The following is a 15,936-nucleotide window of genomic DNA, read 5'->3' as shown; positions in this document are numbered from 1 at the left end:
AGTAAGTGTAACTTTATTGCAATTATCCATCAACTTCACTTTTGCTCACCTCCAACTTCTCTTCTGTGAAAGTAGGAAGCTATACAGATTGTTGAAAATTGTCATCTTTGGTGAACTCTTGAATACCACCAGCAGTTTTTAAGTCCCCTGCTGATGCACACACAATTTCTGCCCTCCTACCCCCTGATTTTTCTCCAGTAGTTGTAGAAATGAAGATGTACAACCAAAGGGAAACAGGGAATATGAAGGAACAGAGAGAAGCTGCCAGAGCAGCGAGAGTGATTTCATTTGCCAGAGATCTGGATACAATACAGATACACTTAATTGTGAAAGCACTGTTTTATTTTGTCTTGGAGAGCAGAGATCTATAATTTAGTGAAACCATCAAAGCGTTGTTTGGAGCCCCCTGCGGCCTTGTGCATCAGACACAAGAATCCTGCTCTTGCCAGGTATTTTGAGAGAGAACTGTACTTATTAGTCTCAGCTTTCCTTCTTATCCCCCAAAAAAGCCCTTCCCAACTCCTGTATTGGTAAAGAAAACATCAGAAATATTAAGAGTGTAAACTGGAACAGTGTTCACAGAATCAAAGAAACACAAAAATGTTGAGGCTGGAAGTGACTTCCAAAGGTCATCTTGTCCAACTCACCATGTTCAAGCAGGGCCATCCTGAGCCAATTGCTCAGAGCTGTGTCCAAATGGATTTTTAATGTTTCCAAGGATGGGCACTCCAAAATCTCCCTAGGCAACCTACGCCAGTGCTGGGTCACCCTCACAGTGAAAATGTGTTTCCTGATGTTCAGAGAAAACCTCCTGTGTTTCACTTTGTGCCCGTTGCCTCTGGTTTTAAATCAAATATGTTGTCTAATGAAATCTAGAATCAGCCTCAAAAAAAAAAAAACTCAGGAGTTCTCTCATACAAAGTATTTCACTTTTGTTACTTGATCAAAAGTACTCAGTTTATCCAACAGTTAAATTTATTTATCTGTCTCTATCAGGGGCTTTGTGCTCAAAATATCAAATGACACCTACCTAAATCTGCTATCTTCAGTATTTGCAAGTTGCATAATACAAATAATTATCTTCAGTATATAGTCCCACTCTATTCTGATAAAATAAAATTAGTGCAAAACCAGGAAAGAACCAGGTGGCACTGGTAATGTCATTTAGGTTCATACATTGCTTATTATCTATTAAACTTTGTATTTAATTAGGTTTTCTTTTCAGCACCACAGAATTTCTTCTGTGTTACTCCTGAGGTCTTCAGCATGGCCCAGGATTTACAATGATGTCAGATTTGGGAATCTATCCAGCAGACCCTGCACAGGTGGTTCTTGCCACACTTTCCATGCAAACATAACTGTGGAGAGGTTTTCTTGTCTGGAAGGCTCTCAGCTGAACAGAAGGAGTGCTTAGCATACTGCTCTCTTGCTCCTTTCCATCCAGGAATAAATATGTGGCACCAGCCTCAGATCAATACTTGCCCTCTGTCAAAGTTTCACATCTAGATTTTGGTCCAGGAGCTTGATCAAGTGATTCAAGTATCTAACCCCACTCAAAGCTAGGGAGAAAAAAAAGCCAGTTTAGGCCAAACTGAATTTGCTGTCACAGTAATGAGGACAGAGTGAGGGGAGGGCAAGAGCTCAGTAAAGCTGGGCTTGATGCTGCTGCTTCTAAGAGCTGGGAGAGAGAAGGCTGATTACTGCTTGCGCCCTTTCCCTGCCCATGTAACTCCATCAAGGCCCTGGGGCAAGCACACAGGCCGTGGTGCAGTGGCCATTTTACACCCTCCCCCCAGCACCCTGCTGCCCTGTCCAGCTGTGTCCTTCTCCAGGGCATAAAGCTGCCTCAATATCTCACCAATTTCTGAGGCAGCAACGTGCTCAGGCAGGTTATTATTGGGAAGATGAGAACTCTTTCCCTTGTACTATGCCACTCTATTTTGCATTTTCTACCCCACTTCTATAGTCCTTCTCTATTTCCCTTCTTTTATTTTAATCTTTAATTTTTCAGGTGTTTCCCTAGATTTTATGCTTTTCCCTTTTCCATTCACCATGGTGCCACATCTTTTTCTCTTCTTGCAGTTGTTTTGCCTCTTCTTTCCCAGAATATCTTTATTCAGTCAAAAGGCATGACTAAAAGCCCATTTGGGTCAATAAGATGATTTTTAAGAACCCAGCTGAATATATATTTCTTCTCATTGAATTTCCTGTCACAATGTCACCATGAGTCAAGAAATATTACTGAGCCCACTTTGCTGCTGGGAAAACCAGGACACTGAGAGATTTCTTTTTCTAGCACCGACCATGGGACACAAAGGATTCTGTGGCCATTGCAAAACAAAATCCTTACTTTTTAAAACCCAGTTTCAAACACATGCTTCTCCAGAACACTTTGTTTCCTTCCAACTCTAACACCTTCTGTTGACATCTATTCAGAGTGGTGGCAGGAACAGTAGGGGAAGCTTCAAACCATTCTCAGGACTGGCACAAATTTGTTTGCCTGTACGACTTACTCTCAATCACCTATTCCAAACAATTTTTCTTCTTGTTTGGTTTATATAAATAAAATATGAGCTGTCACTTAGCACCTTTACATCTTTTAATCTTTCCTAATGAATCAATTTTTTAGTGCATTAATCAGTTTGTTACCCTTTTCTCAGTTTCTTCTGATCTGTTGACATCTCTCTTCTTCAAATACTTCCAGACTAACTGCTGATCAGTAAAAGTGATTTCCAGATGCTGATAAATGCTTTTGTCACTTATTGATCAGGCTGTTTTGGTTCTTTGTTAGTGAATTGTGTTTAAACGGGGGCTAATTCCCAGCACAGTAACCTCTATGTGCCTGGGTGTACCAGGAAGGTCACACCTGACTCAGTTCTGCAGATTTTCCACACTGTGTTCATAAAATCATGACAATTTTTCAATCCTGCTTTTAGCTTTTTGCATCCTCAAAGGCAAAAATATAAAATATTTCATTGAACTTGATCTCCATTGCCCCAACAGCTCTCTGCATTCTGCATCAGATGGGTATTCAGTTTGCTTTAAATTTAATCTCCAGTTAATGAGTGCTAGGGCTCTTGTCAATTATACCCCTTGCTTTGAGAATACCCTTCACATTGTTATCTGCAATTCTTAATCAAAATGCAAAAGCAGATTAAAGAATGACATGTTTTATGCTGTGTTTAATTGTCCCCAATGACTGGTTTTAGTAGGACATTATATGGTAAAATATTCTCAAACATTTTTGTCAAGGGCTTCTGTAATGTCAGTTTTATTTTGTTTTAATTTTTGCTGCAGAAGCACACAAGTCTATGCAGCATACAGTTTGTCAGCCCACTGAAGTCATATAGAAAGGGACTATTACTTCCCTGTGCTTGTGACAGTGTGTAATTCAGAATTACATAAGCTTGTCTTTATTGTTATATTTCATTGCATTTCTCAGTCTAATTTTCTCCAGCCTTCTGCTGTTCTCATACTCTGGTTTTGCATAACTTTTCAAAGTTTATTAACCATTTTCATCATGCTGTACATTTCTATCATTATACAGTTAGCCTTCTCAAGCATAGCCATATGCAGTTATGAACAGCTATATTTCTCACCCTTGTATCATTACCAAACAGTCCAAACTTAATTTTCTTAGTTATTTTAATGTTTACACAACACAGACAGATTGCATTGTTCTTGATCCACATTATATATAATGCTTACAAGCACAAAAGCAATTACATTGTCATTATGTTAATATGTAACAATATACTTAGAAAAGCAGAATTGTCAAGAAGGAGAGACGGGAACTGTATATTTTTTTAACATAAACAGTGATTGTGCCATATAAAAGAAGAATTAGACAAGGTACCAACACTAACCTAATGCACATTAAAGTTAGTGAGATACTATGGTCTACAATAATGACATGCTTAAATGATGATATATTCTTCTCTTGTTTCTCCATAAAAATTCAGAAAGAACTTCTGAAACTCATGGAAGCTCAATATGTGTCCATTAACATAGTAATATGCTTTTTCCAATGGAGCACATTTCTAAGTATTTGCAAGCAGTGACTTATAAATGGGAGGTTTATTGGATTTCCAGAACCTTGTGAAATCTCCTTTGGTGGGTAATAAAGCCAAATGAATACATTTCCAGAGGAACTTGTCTAATATGATTACATTTGTGCCCAGAAATATGAGACTATTAGGGATTTAGATTGTCCAGAGCATCAGCTATCTTGTTCCATGTGTTTCTGTCTGTCTGACGGAAGTTTTCCAGGTAAGAACAAGACCTATTGGGTGAGCTGTCACTCTATGTGACAAGTGACAGCTGATGCACCTTGAATAGGATGTACCTGGAAATATGGCATTTTTGGTTTCTGCATAATAATGTTTTTGTAGTGAATTAGGATGATTTCACAATGGCTTGCATTCTTTTTTCTTTTTGAAGGTAACTGCACAAAGCATTTCCATCACTTATACAACTGTAATAAAGGTCTGAATCCAGCTTCAAGCTTTTTGACAGAGTGATTTAATAAGTAATCTCTTCATATGAATAGTGAAATTTCTACCTGAAAAGATAGGAGATGAATAGAAATGTTTGCAGATAGAGCAGATCTCTTGATTCACTGTAATTACACGATTTGTTTGTAGACATCAGTGTCTCTTGTCCCAGCTTCCACTCAAGAAATGTTGTGTCTCTTTCCCTAGATGGACATATTGAAATGAATATTAACTTGTTTGAAGACCACCTGCTTCTGACAGATAAAAAGTACTTGTTTAAGGACTGAGCTGCTTCTCTGGGATACTCCCATCACAGCTTTGCTGGGTTGCCCTGTGCAGGAACTGTTCTCCAGACTTCCAGGCCATCAGCAAGTTGTAGGCCTTTCCCTTTTTGGGCTGCTCTGCCTCCTGGCATGGGCACAGATGACTGCTGTAGGGATGAGACCTCATTGTGAAGTTACCTAAATACCTGGAGTCCCTGTTGTCTCCTAAGATATCTCAGTTTTTCAGCTGGAGTGTGGAGGGCAGCCACCTTTTCCTTTTCTGAGTCACATGGCTGGTGGCTGTATGGCACCCAACAGACAGCATTGCATATGCTCTTGGAACAGCATTGCTCTGTGTTTAATGGTTGGCGTTGTTTTGTAGAAAATATGGACAGCATTAGGGTGCAGATTCAGCAGGTATTGCAGTACAGTCTCAATTATACACAGTTTTTAAATGTGGGATTTTGTCTGAATCACAGGATGCTTCTAAGCTTGTAAGGTTCAAATAAGTCCTTCTCCCTGCCCAAGGATATGTGTTTTGTGTCAGGAAGTGGCACTAATTGCTTGTAAGTAGGGAGCAAGCTAAATTGTCTGAAATATATCAATCAATATGAAAGCACCAGCTCAAACTATTAAGAGAGATGCACTCCATCTTACACAGAGAGAAATTATATGGCTTTCGTGCAGCCCCAAGAGATGGCATGAAATGTTATTTACATTTGATTATTTCCTCCCTCCCCAAAAGACATGATGTTGTGGACACTGACATGAGCCATAGTTAACTTCCAGAACACCATTAATCCCTTTGTTCTTCATCAAGTCACGCATGCTTTGCTAATGCTTCAGATGATGAAAGGAGTTTTAGTTCACAAGACCCTGAACTTGCTGCACTTCTTCCTTTTACAAAGAGAAATGGAATTGCATCAGAGCCACAAAAAGTGTGGACTGCTCTAAAAAGACATATTTTACCAAAGCACTTTCTATGCCTGCTATCGTGGTCTGTAGTGGACTTATTGTTGACACAGCTCTGGATATTTATATTCCTTCAGGAATAGCACAACATGATTCTGAATGTCGTGTGGAGCTTGACAATAGGATTGGTACCAAAGGAAAGAACTCATTCTGAACCGTGTTCTGAATTTCAATCTGCACACAATGAACTTTCACATGAAGGCTGATGGGAAGTGAGAAATAAGATGCTTTTGATAATTGAGTCGAATTTTATGGAGCATTTTTTGAATCTTGTATTGATTAGTAACCAGTATCACTGAGATTACTCATTTCTAAAAGAATGTTTAAGTGAATTTGTAGTAATGATATAGCATCTAATCTGCTTTTAGGACTCCATTCTTGGAATAAGAAATGTTTCTGTTTATTCAGCATAAGGTTTTAAATTGAGCAAGAGGACATATACCACAGCTTCTCAGTTCCATTTTTCTCTCTGTCATTTGAGGTGTTTGAAATGTGCAACATCTATATTACTTGTGTACATTATTTTGAAATACATTCTAGCATGCAGGAAAGTGTCTTTTCCAGATGGATGTATCAGGTGTTTTGGTGCCAGTGCCCCCAGGGATGCACCTGGCATGCACTACTGGGGATAAGGGCTCTTGATTGAAATAGCTTCCTATACACACCATCTTTCCACATTGTACCCACTTCTAGCAGGAGTCTGTCCCTGGGAACAAATGGTGGAAGGGCTGTTAAGGTCTCCTTAGGCTGCACAATGCCACAGTTGCTCTGGCATGGCTGCTGGATGAGCTCAGAGCCAAATATGGTCAGCGTAACTGAGGATAAAATGTTAAACTCTTCTTGTATTAAGTAACAATGCACTTTTAATTCGCCCTCCAGACTGCACATGCACTTTTCATAGCCTCAACAAGAGGTTCCCACACCATCAGCATGGGGCTTTTTATCCAGGTCTGCACTCCCTCTTCCAGGACAAGACCCATAATTTGAGGTCATGCTGCTCACCCGCTCATGATTGTGAAAGGACAGGCTTGCTACCAAGAAAACCAAAAAGGACAAATCGTGTTTCATGTCTAGGAGGTGGATTTGGTGTCTTTCTCCTTTCACTAAGCACCATGAGACAGGATCAAAATCCAACTTCTGTTTGCCTTCTGAGAACCTGCAGTACCTGGAGCTGTCAAAGCCACATCCTTCACTGCTTTCCTGAAAACACTCTCTGCAAGAGAGACAGTGGGCCAGGAATAAAAAGAAAACCTCATCTGTCATGTAGGACTTAATTTTTGGAGTCTGGAAAAGTCTGAAAGCTCCTCAACAGGGAGCCTAGCAGATCTCCCCACTCATCTGAGACACTGGCCATGGCACAGCTGGCGGGGCAAGAAGCATCACAGTTGATGCTTACCAGAGCCACAGGTTCAAACAACCCAATTTGTCACATCTCTGATTTATTTTAGTGTACAATTGAAAGGAAAGATGCTGAACTGTGAGGAACATTGTAGTCATAGTGATGATGAACAGCACAAGTGCACTTGAGCATATATTTTATTAGAGAACTATTGCTGTACATGTTCATTGTTTGTAGACTGATGCCTGTAGGCTATAAACTCTTCTAAAATATCACTGTCCTGGTGGTGGGGTTTTTTTTCCCTAAATTATTGTAAGCTTAAATGGTTTCAGTTTGAAAAATCTTCCCCCAACCAACACCTATGTGGACTTGGCTGTGTTTTTTTTAAAAAGATGATATAACTATCCCTTTAAAAAAAAAAATCTGTTTCCCTTAAGCATTCAGATGCTGAGTTGAAAAGCAGCTTACAAATACCTATGATACAAAACTAACAATCCAATACAATTTTATCATATGCTCTTAGACATCTAAGAAGAAAACAATACGGCTGATTTGCTTCAGTTTTCTATAGACTATTGTGAGGGAAAGAGAAAAAGGCTCCTGTTAATTTATGCTATCTAGAAGGAATGTGTGACATGCTTTCCCAAGAAAGGATTAGAAGTGAGATAAGTTATTAATAAACTAATTTTTATTTTTGGTTCAAAAAGTTTTTATTTTTATGGCTAGACAAATGAACACACATTTCTGATATTAAAAAGGCATTTTTCCACTAGGAGAGAGAAATAAAGTAATACAGCACTACAACAGCATGATGTTGCTATTTCAAATGTCTTCTTTTCAATTTGAGCTATCTGACTAATGAGATACAGCATGAGCTATGTTAAAAAAGCTGTAATCTTTTTAATATTATAAAAATGCAATTAGAAAAGGAAATATAATATGCAATTAGGAGGAATTTAATAGGAAGATATAAAAATAGGTTCTTCTCATATGTAGGCTCAAAGACTTATTTATAAATTTGTTGACTCATAAGATACAAAAGGCCAGTCTCATCTAGGAAAAAACTGCTGCATTTGGAGATACTGTGCTGCCCTTATCAATGTCCTGGCTAGATCCAGACTGGGATCTAATACTGTTTATTTATCCAGCTACTGTATATGTTTTGTGTATTGATACACAGGCTACTTTGGAAAAGGTGAACTGGGAAGAGTAGGAGCAAGGAAACTGAGGATTGACATCTGAAAGTTTAGGTAAGTCCTCAGACTGGGATATGTCTGGTAATTTTTCACTAATGCCTCCAAATGCCCTGGAAGCTAGAGGAGCCTCATGCTTGAGAGAGTCCAGCATCCAGCAGTTCCCACTTTTGGGCTCTCTGGAAAGCCTGTCTGCTTATTTTGAGGTCTAAATGTTGACAGTTTGCCAAACTCTTCTTAAAAATCCAGTGCTTAGAGTCTGCTTCAGTTTAAATAAAAGCTGTGACAACAACCATTCTAATTCACAGAGACATGCAGCTTCTGTTGCAGCATCTTTCCACCACCCCTCAATTGCTCCTAACTTTGGTCATTTATTCTGAGTAGTAATGTTCCAATTATGGTTTCAGCACAGCAACATTTTCTTTTGAAGTGAAATGCCAAGCTCTGTTGTGTTATTTTAAACTCTGCATGTTAAGGCACAAAGTAGTGAGCCCTTTATTTAAAACAACCAACATTTTTTCATTGTAAAATGGCTTGTAGCAGTATTTAAGGAACTGTGCTTTCTCCATGATTTATTGTTTGGTGCCAGGATTGGCCTTGAGTAAAAACCCAGGATCCTTTTTTTTGGCTTTATAAAAACCAGTAACTGGCGAGTTATCAATTTCCAGGTCCCTTGCTCTTCCACATATAATTTGTTTGGTCCAACCTGAAAAACTGACAGAATCTCTTGAAAGGCTAGAAAACCACTTTTATGTTGTTCCAGCACTTCAAAACTGCACTGTGCATGGAGGAGGGAAAGATGCCGAGGAACCATCCCTCTTTTGCCATTTCAAATCACCCAGATGTTCTTTGGTTGATAGGATGTGTGCCCCAAATTGACTGTGCACAGCGTACCTGCTCACTTCACAGAGCCCAAAATTTCTCAAAGTCACATCTGAAGATGCAGAGATAAAAACTTGGCAATAAATTGTCAAGGTCAAGCAAGGTGACCACAAGGTCTATGTTCACATTAACAGGTATTGCAGCCAGCAAGAGAAGATCTGTAAAGCAGCTGGTTCTGAGGACCTTTCATTCTTGTAATATGCATTTTAGGATGTCTTCCATCAGCCAGGTTAAAGTTGGTCCCAGGAGCACCACACCTATTGGCATCTGGACTGCACCTTCCAGTTGAGTTTTCTGCAAAAGGAATCAAATTCATGTGTTCAGGGACCCCTCCATAATGAAATCAAAGCAGGAGCATTAAGGAGGACTGGGAGATGCACTCTGTGCTACTGGTCCAAGCTCAACAATCTGATAGACCCAAAAGAGAGTAAATATCTTTGTTTTCTGTGCCTAGAAGGTGTCATTTCTCTGCAGGGAGGTTTGCTGCCTTCTGCTCCACAGGGAGCTGTGCTTCCAGGAGGAAGATGATGAAAATACAATGCTGAGTGAAGAGCTGTGGATCTGTGGTTCCCACGCTGCATTGAAGTGCTGGGCAGATGTGAAGAAGTGAAGAGAGGAGAAGGCTAACCTTTACCAACAAACACAATAGCTTAAATTATACCAGCATGAACATTTGCTTTACTCATTTAATATTTATTAACAACACAATGTGTGAACCCACGGAAAGCAAATGGCACAACTTGGGAGCTTTGCCCTGTTTTGAAGGCAATGGTAGAAAAGGCCCAGTGTATTGCTATGCATTTACAGAACACTGTTATTGATCACATTACAATGTAGAATTGCACAGCAGAATTGTATCAGTTTATGTTTAAAGTGTTGTTCTGTGAGGTCTGATCATCATGTTTCCATTGCAGCCAAAACCCAGCTGACAGGAAGCACAAATACGTGGCAGCTGCAGCTGTGGCTAAACCCTCCTTTGATTCTGAACAAACTATTCCATCCAACACCCCTCACCCCAAGCTCTGTTTCCAAGATCACACAGGCCTCTGACAAAAAGGAGCACTGTCTAGAGAACCAGCATTTCTCAGTCACCATAAAAAGTATTCCTGAAGTGGAAGTTCCCTTTTTCTTATAGCAAATGTTTTCACAGCCTCGTGCAACACCTCACTAGTGACTGGCTGATATTGTGAGATGCTAATTATGAAAATGCTTATGTGATGTCTTCATACTTAGTCAGATTACAAAAAATAAGTAGATATATTCTTGAAAGATCTCATACAGGGGCTAAATGACAGCCATCCACCCCCTACATAAACTTTAATTTTTTCATTTGTCTGTAGAGGGTAATCCTGGATCATCAGTTCCTTTCCTTCATTTTCTGTCTCTGCCCTTGAACTTTTTCAGTCTTAGGGTTCAAACACTGCAGTCTATTTATTATTTATCTTACCATGGCACTTTGGGAGAGAAGCACAGCTTTTCATTCAAGTCCTTGAAAAACAGAACAAAAACATTTCAAGCAGAAAACAATTGCTTTTTCACTGCTTTTGGGGTGTTTTGGCCTTTCAGGGTTTTAGCAGAGCAATTGCCAATGTAGTTTAGCAGCTCTCCCTTCATGCTGGCAGTATCTTATCTGAGCCAGTTTTAAGCTTTGCTTAATTTTTCAGGTAGTACTTTACCACACACACAAAAAAATCTGATCTTGGTTTTGACAATATATCTATGGGATGACTATAAAATCCTGCAGGTGTGCAGGAAAATCCATTTTTCCCCCTCATGTTAACTCCTTTGTTCAGTCGTCTGCTGGGCCATGACACAAACATCAATATACCTCTGCTCCCAGCTTCTAAAAAAGTTTTTGAATTCGACTTTTCAGATCATATTTGAACTTCATTAGGCTTTATATAGGGGCTGCATAAATTACTTAATACATATATTAAGGCAACTTACTTAAATTTATCATCTTCGGGTAATTTTGATTTTTACTTATGGATTGTAGGCTACTTGGGCTATAAAATGTGATTTGAAAATACAGTAAGATCAGAGAATTGGAAAGAAATTGGAAACATATACAGGTGCTGGTGAGGGGGGCTTCAGGCACCTCTGTGATGAGGGGCCAGGGCTGCTCCATGCTGGACACAGCCTTCCCCAGCCAGCTCCAATGGCCCCACCACACGGCATGGCTGGGCCCTGGAGCCAAGGTGGTAGCCCCTTGAGGAAAATGTACTTCAAAAAGGGTAAAATGCTGCCTGGCAGGGAGGGGTGAGGAATAATGGGAGAGAAATAACCCTGAGGGGAGGAGAGCTGAAGGAGCAGGAGGAGGTACTGAGGGGCTGAGCAGACACTCCCCTGCAGCCCCTGGAGAAGACCACAGCGGAGCAGGCACTTCCCTGCAGCCCACAGACAGGACTGGGCTGGAGCTGGTGTCCACCTGCAGTGCCACAGCATGTGGATGTTTCCTGAAGGAACTGTGATCCATGGAGAGCCCACAATGTACATAGTGGTGAATCCTAAAGGAGCTCCATACTGGAGCTGGTGTATCCCAAAGGACAGCAGCCCGTGGGAAGGACCTCGCTCTGCAGCAGGGGGACAGTGGGAGGAGGAAGGAGTGGCAGAGAGGAGGAAGGAGTGGCAGAGAAGAAGACTAATGGGCTGACTGCAGCCCTCATTCCCTGTCCTCCTGTGCTACCTGGAGTTGAGGGGAAGCAAGGGAATTCAGACATGAATGAGCAAAGTTGACCCTGGAAAGAAGTGGGGGAGAATTGTAGCTTTTTTATTTGTGTCTCAAGATCCAGATCTATTTTATTTGGCTATAAATTAAATTAATCTCCCCTGAGTTGCCTGGCTTGCTTGTGATAACTGGTAAGTGATCTCCCTGTCCTTGTCTTGACACATGAGCTATTTCAAGCTAGTATTTTCCTCATCCTGTTGAGTAGGGGGAGTGAAAGATCTGCTGACTGTGTGACTGACAGCCCTCCAAGGTCAACTCACCACAACCAGAAAGCATCCCTGTCGCACTGGAAGTGAACAATTAGAAAATTTTAGGGAGCTGAGACCTAAATCATATGCTGTCATGAAACCTAATGCCTTCTGAGTTCATGGGAGTTTGATGTTGCCTTGAGACTATGACTGGAAATACAGGCATGCTCTATAATCCAACCTCTGCTATCTGCAGAGCATATAATGTATTTTAAGGTGAAATAAAGAATACATTAGTTTACCAACAGAAGCTCAGTTGAAAGATTTAGTGTTTCTTATAATATGCACTGTGAAAAATCTTAAGAAACCTAAGGGGGGAAAGCTTGCAAAAGCCTTTGGTAGGCTCAGTCAGTTTCCAGCTGAACTGAACCTTAGGTAGGCTATTTCCATCCTTCTATGACAGAAAGGCTCAGTGGTGGCTGACAAGCTTTGTGACTTTGTGAAAAATTCAAGAGCAATCCCTGTGCCAGGACTCTGTGGACATGATGGCAGATGGACAGAGCTGGAACAGAGGTTGCTCAGTAAATCCTCAGCAGCACAGGGAAGGGGGCCAGCAAGCACCAGACCCCTGGAGGATCCAGCTGTACAGCAAGGCCACCACAATGCCTCAGCAAATCCTCTAGTTGCCTTCCATTTGTGACTTCTCCTGTAATTTTTTTCATCTCACCATCCCTAAGTCAGCAGTATATATCCTAGAATTGCTGCCTTTATTCCAAGGTCTCATAAGGTTCAGACTCAGATTTTAATTACCACACAAAGAAAATGTGTTTGAATTTGTTTGCTTATTTTATACTTGACAGTGTTTCATCTCTGCTGGAAACCTAACTTTTCTATCAGTAGGATAGTTCTGAATCCTCAATGCTGAGTCAGAAATATTGCACTTCTTATATATGAGTCATCATCAATTTTATCATTTCAGATCAAAAGAAAGCAAACTCATTCAAATTTTGTGGCTTCTGTGATGTAAAAAATTATAATAAATCTGGAGTCAGTTTATGCACATCCTTTAAGAAAGTTGTGGAGTTTTCTGAAGGTTCTAGGTCATATGAGATGCAACTTTCTTTAGCTGTTTCCATCTTCATGTTTTAGAAACTTGTATTTGTGAATAATTCTACTTAAATTAACTCTACCCCAGCCAAAACCAGCACAGCCTTTTATCCACTCTTATATGAAATGTCAATCATCTCTGCTTTCAATGGAAGAAACTGTTATAAAACCCTCTGTGGACTGACACAACTTTGTAACATTATGAAGAATCTCCTCCTTGTCTTATCTGAAACAAAGTCATTTATTCTGAAAATGTAGTTGTGTATCATACTTTTTGTGAACTGAGACATAACAACACAAATATATTTATATTCAGGGAGATAATTATATTCTCCTAACCATGTGCAAGTTGTACATATTTTGCTTACAGACTAAGGCAGTATTCATCTTAAGAAATGAGAATGTAATACAAAATCAATAAAAAGTATGTAAAGATAATTGATATCTGAGGTTAAATTTTGACTGCAATCAATTACTTCACAACAACAGTGACCCTTTCACATACTTTTTAAAGACAATAGGGCAAGCAGGCTAGAACTAGAAAATAAAATAATAAAAAATCCACTCATATTTCTATTCTGGATCAGTATCATTAGCTGGTGCCAAAAAATCACATTACATTTAATTATTCTCTATTGGATTTCATTGCAGAGAGAAATTTTATGCACATTTCCAGGTTTAGGGTGTTTTTCTTTCTAATTGTCATGACATTCAGAATTTAAATACAGAACATTTTATTGCATAGATGCACAAGTTGTTACTGACTGCCATTTCAGCTGCCTAAGTAAAGACTGTAGCTTCTCAGGGCTCAGCTGGTAATTAGTACCAGAATTACACTTAAGTGCACAGCTATGCTGGCAATTTACATCAACTCTGCAAACCATTTCACATGCTGCTAAGGCATTTCTTTTCCATGTCACTCCTTAGGAATAATCCTTATAATTCTTCTGATTGTTGGAATTGTTTTATTCTCTGCAAATTGTTCTACAGTCTCCTCTTGACTCCAGTCCTGGTCAGAGGAGAAGTGGAGCACTAAGATCAAGTGGTGCCTGATATTACCAGTTTACCAGTCATGTGGTGCATGATAATTTGGTTTGACAATAAAGAAAGCTGTGTGGACATATGAAGAAAATCTATCCTGGTAACTGCCCAGAGGCACATTGCTACCCTAGAGTAGATGTGATATGCTTTTACAAAGAGACAAACCATCTCTGGTTTGCCATGAGGAAATAATGTGAACCAGGGTCACTGTTATGGAGCAGTTGATGCATGATAATTTCTTATCCTTCAGGAAAGTATTTCCAAACATGTAATGTTCCCTCTCAAGTACAGCAGCTGCCAATTCCCACAAACATCAGCAAAACTCCCGGCAGCAACTGTCTCTGCACTGATACCTGCGGTCCTGCACAGAGTAGTGGGGCAGGGAGCTTGAAATGAAGAGAGCAGCCTTGCTGGCACATGGGAGGAAGGTGGGGACGGTAAAGAAAGTAGAGTTTTGGATGTGTAAAATGGAAGAAGGTAAGAATATGCAGTAAAGAATAATAAAGAACCCTTGGGGCTTGGAAATGGTGAAGTGGTAGCATGCAGTTGGAAAACAGGGTTTGGTGGATGCACTGCAGAGTGGAATGGACTGGTGTGGCTTCTGATAGCCAGAGGGGTTGGAAAGGGATACAATAGCTTTAGAGTTGGGATCAGAGCAGGTGGTAACAGGGGGTGTTGTCAGGCATATATATAGGGGACTGATCAGCTGGAAATAAAAGTAACTCTGAATCCCATCCATTCTCCATATACATTTTAGAAAACAGATCTTTCATCTGTGGACAAAACTGAAGCAATGCAGATCCATCCTGGTATCTAGAACACTGCCTGGGGAATCAGGGTCTTCCACACACTCTCCCATGCAGTGTAGCTGTGCAGCCTTGCTACAAACTACTCTAGGATGGGACTTGTTTGCTCCCTTTTGTTTCTCACTGTTTAAATTTGCACTGAAAATTACATGTCCTGCCCAAGGAGAACATTCTAGCTATAGAAAAGACAAGTTACCCACTGACAGCCAGAGCAGGACACTGGACTCTGGTCTTCCATCTCTCCTCTGTGGACCATTACATTTTTGGTGTTCCTCCAGGTTTTGAATAAAAGAGAATGGACAACACCCTCTGTTTACAGCCCTCTGAACTAAAAGGCTGTTTTGCACTTTCTTTTTTGCTGTAGAAAGGGCTTACGCTCTTCACATTAGGCTTAACATACTTGGGGTCAATGAAACCCCAAATCCCTGCAGTCCAGCACTGGGTAGCTAAAAGCCAAGGTTGATGCAGCCTAAAAGGCATCCGTGTTTCCTTCCAGCTAGAAGTGACTCCTGGCCCTGCTCTTAGGTACCCTAATCACTTCAGGGAGAGCAAATACTTCAAGGAGAGAAAATACAGCATGGAAGTGAGTACCTTACATATTATTCTAGCTACAAATTAGGTATGTTAGCAAGCAGTGCCCAGTGGGTGGGTGCCCTTGAACAGAAGGCCATGTTGAGCCATCATTTTGTTGGGCAGCAAGTCCTGAGTCTTCCAGATAAGACTGGCTCTTTTACAGCCCACGTGCCTTTCTGTCACTCTGTAAGTGCTGCTGTATGAAAAGTAGCATCAAATAGTTCAGATCTGTAGAGAACAATAGTAGGACTTTGAAGAAAGGAAACCTTCACAATAAAGATGTCATCATTAAAGTTTTAAAAGAAAAAGATCATACACTTGAGAGAACTAAGTCACCAGTTATACCAGCTT

Source organism: Agelaius tricolor, unplaced genomic scaffold (genome assembly GCF_023055355.1).
Source record: "Agelaius tricolor isolate 1412-34295 unplaced genomic scaffold, bAgeTri1.0.p SCAF_2, whole genome shotgun sequence".
NCBI lineage: Eukaryota > Metazoa > Chordata > Aves > Passeriformes > Icteridae > Agelaius > Agelaius tricolor.
Note: the sequence above shows the minus strand (reverse complement) of the source record.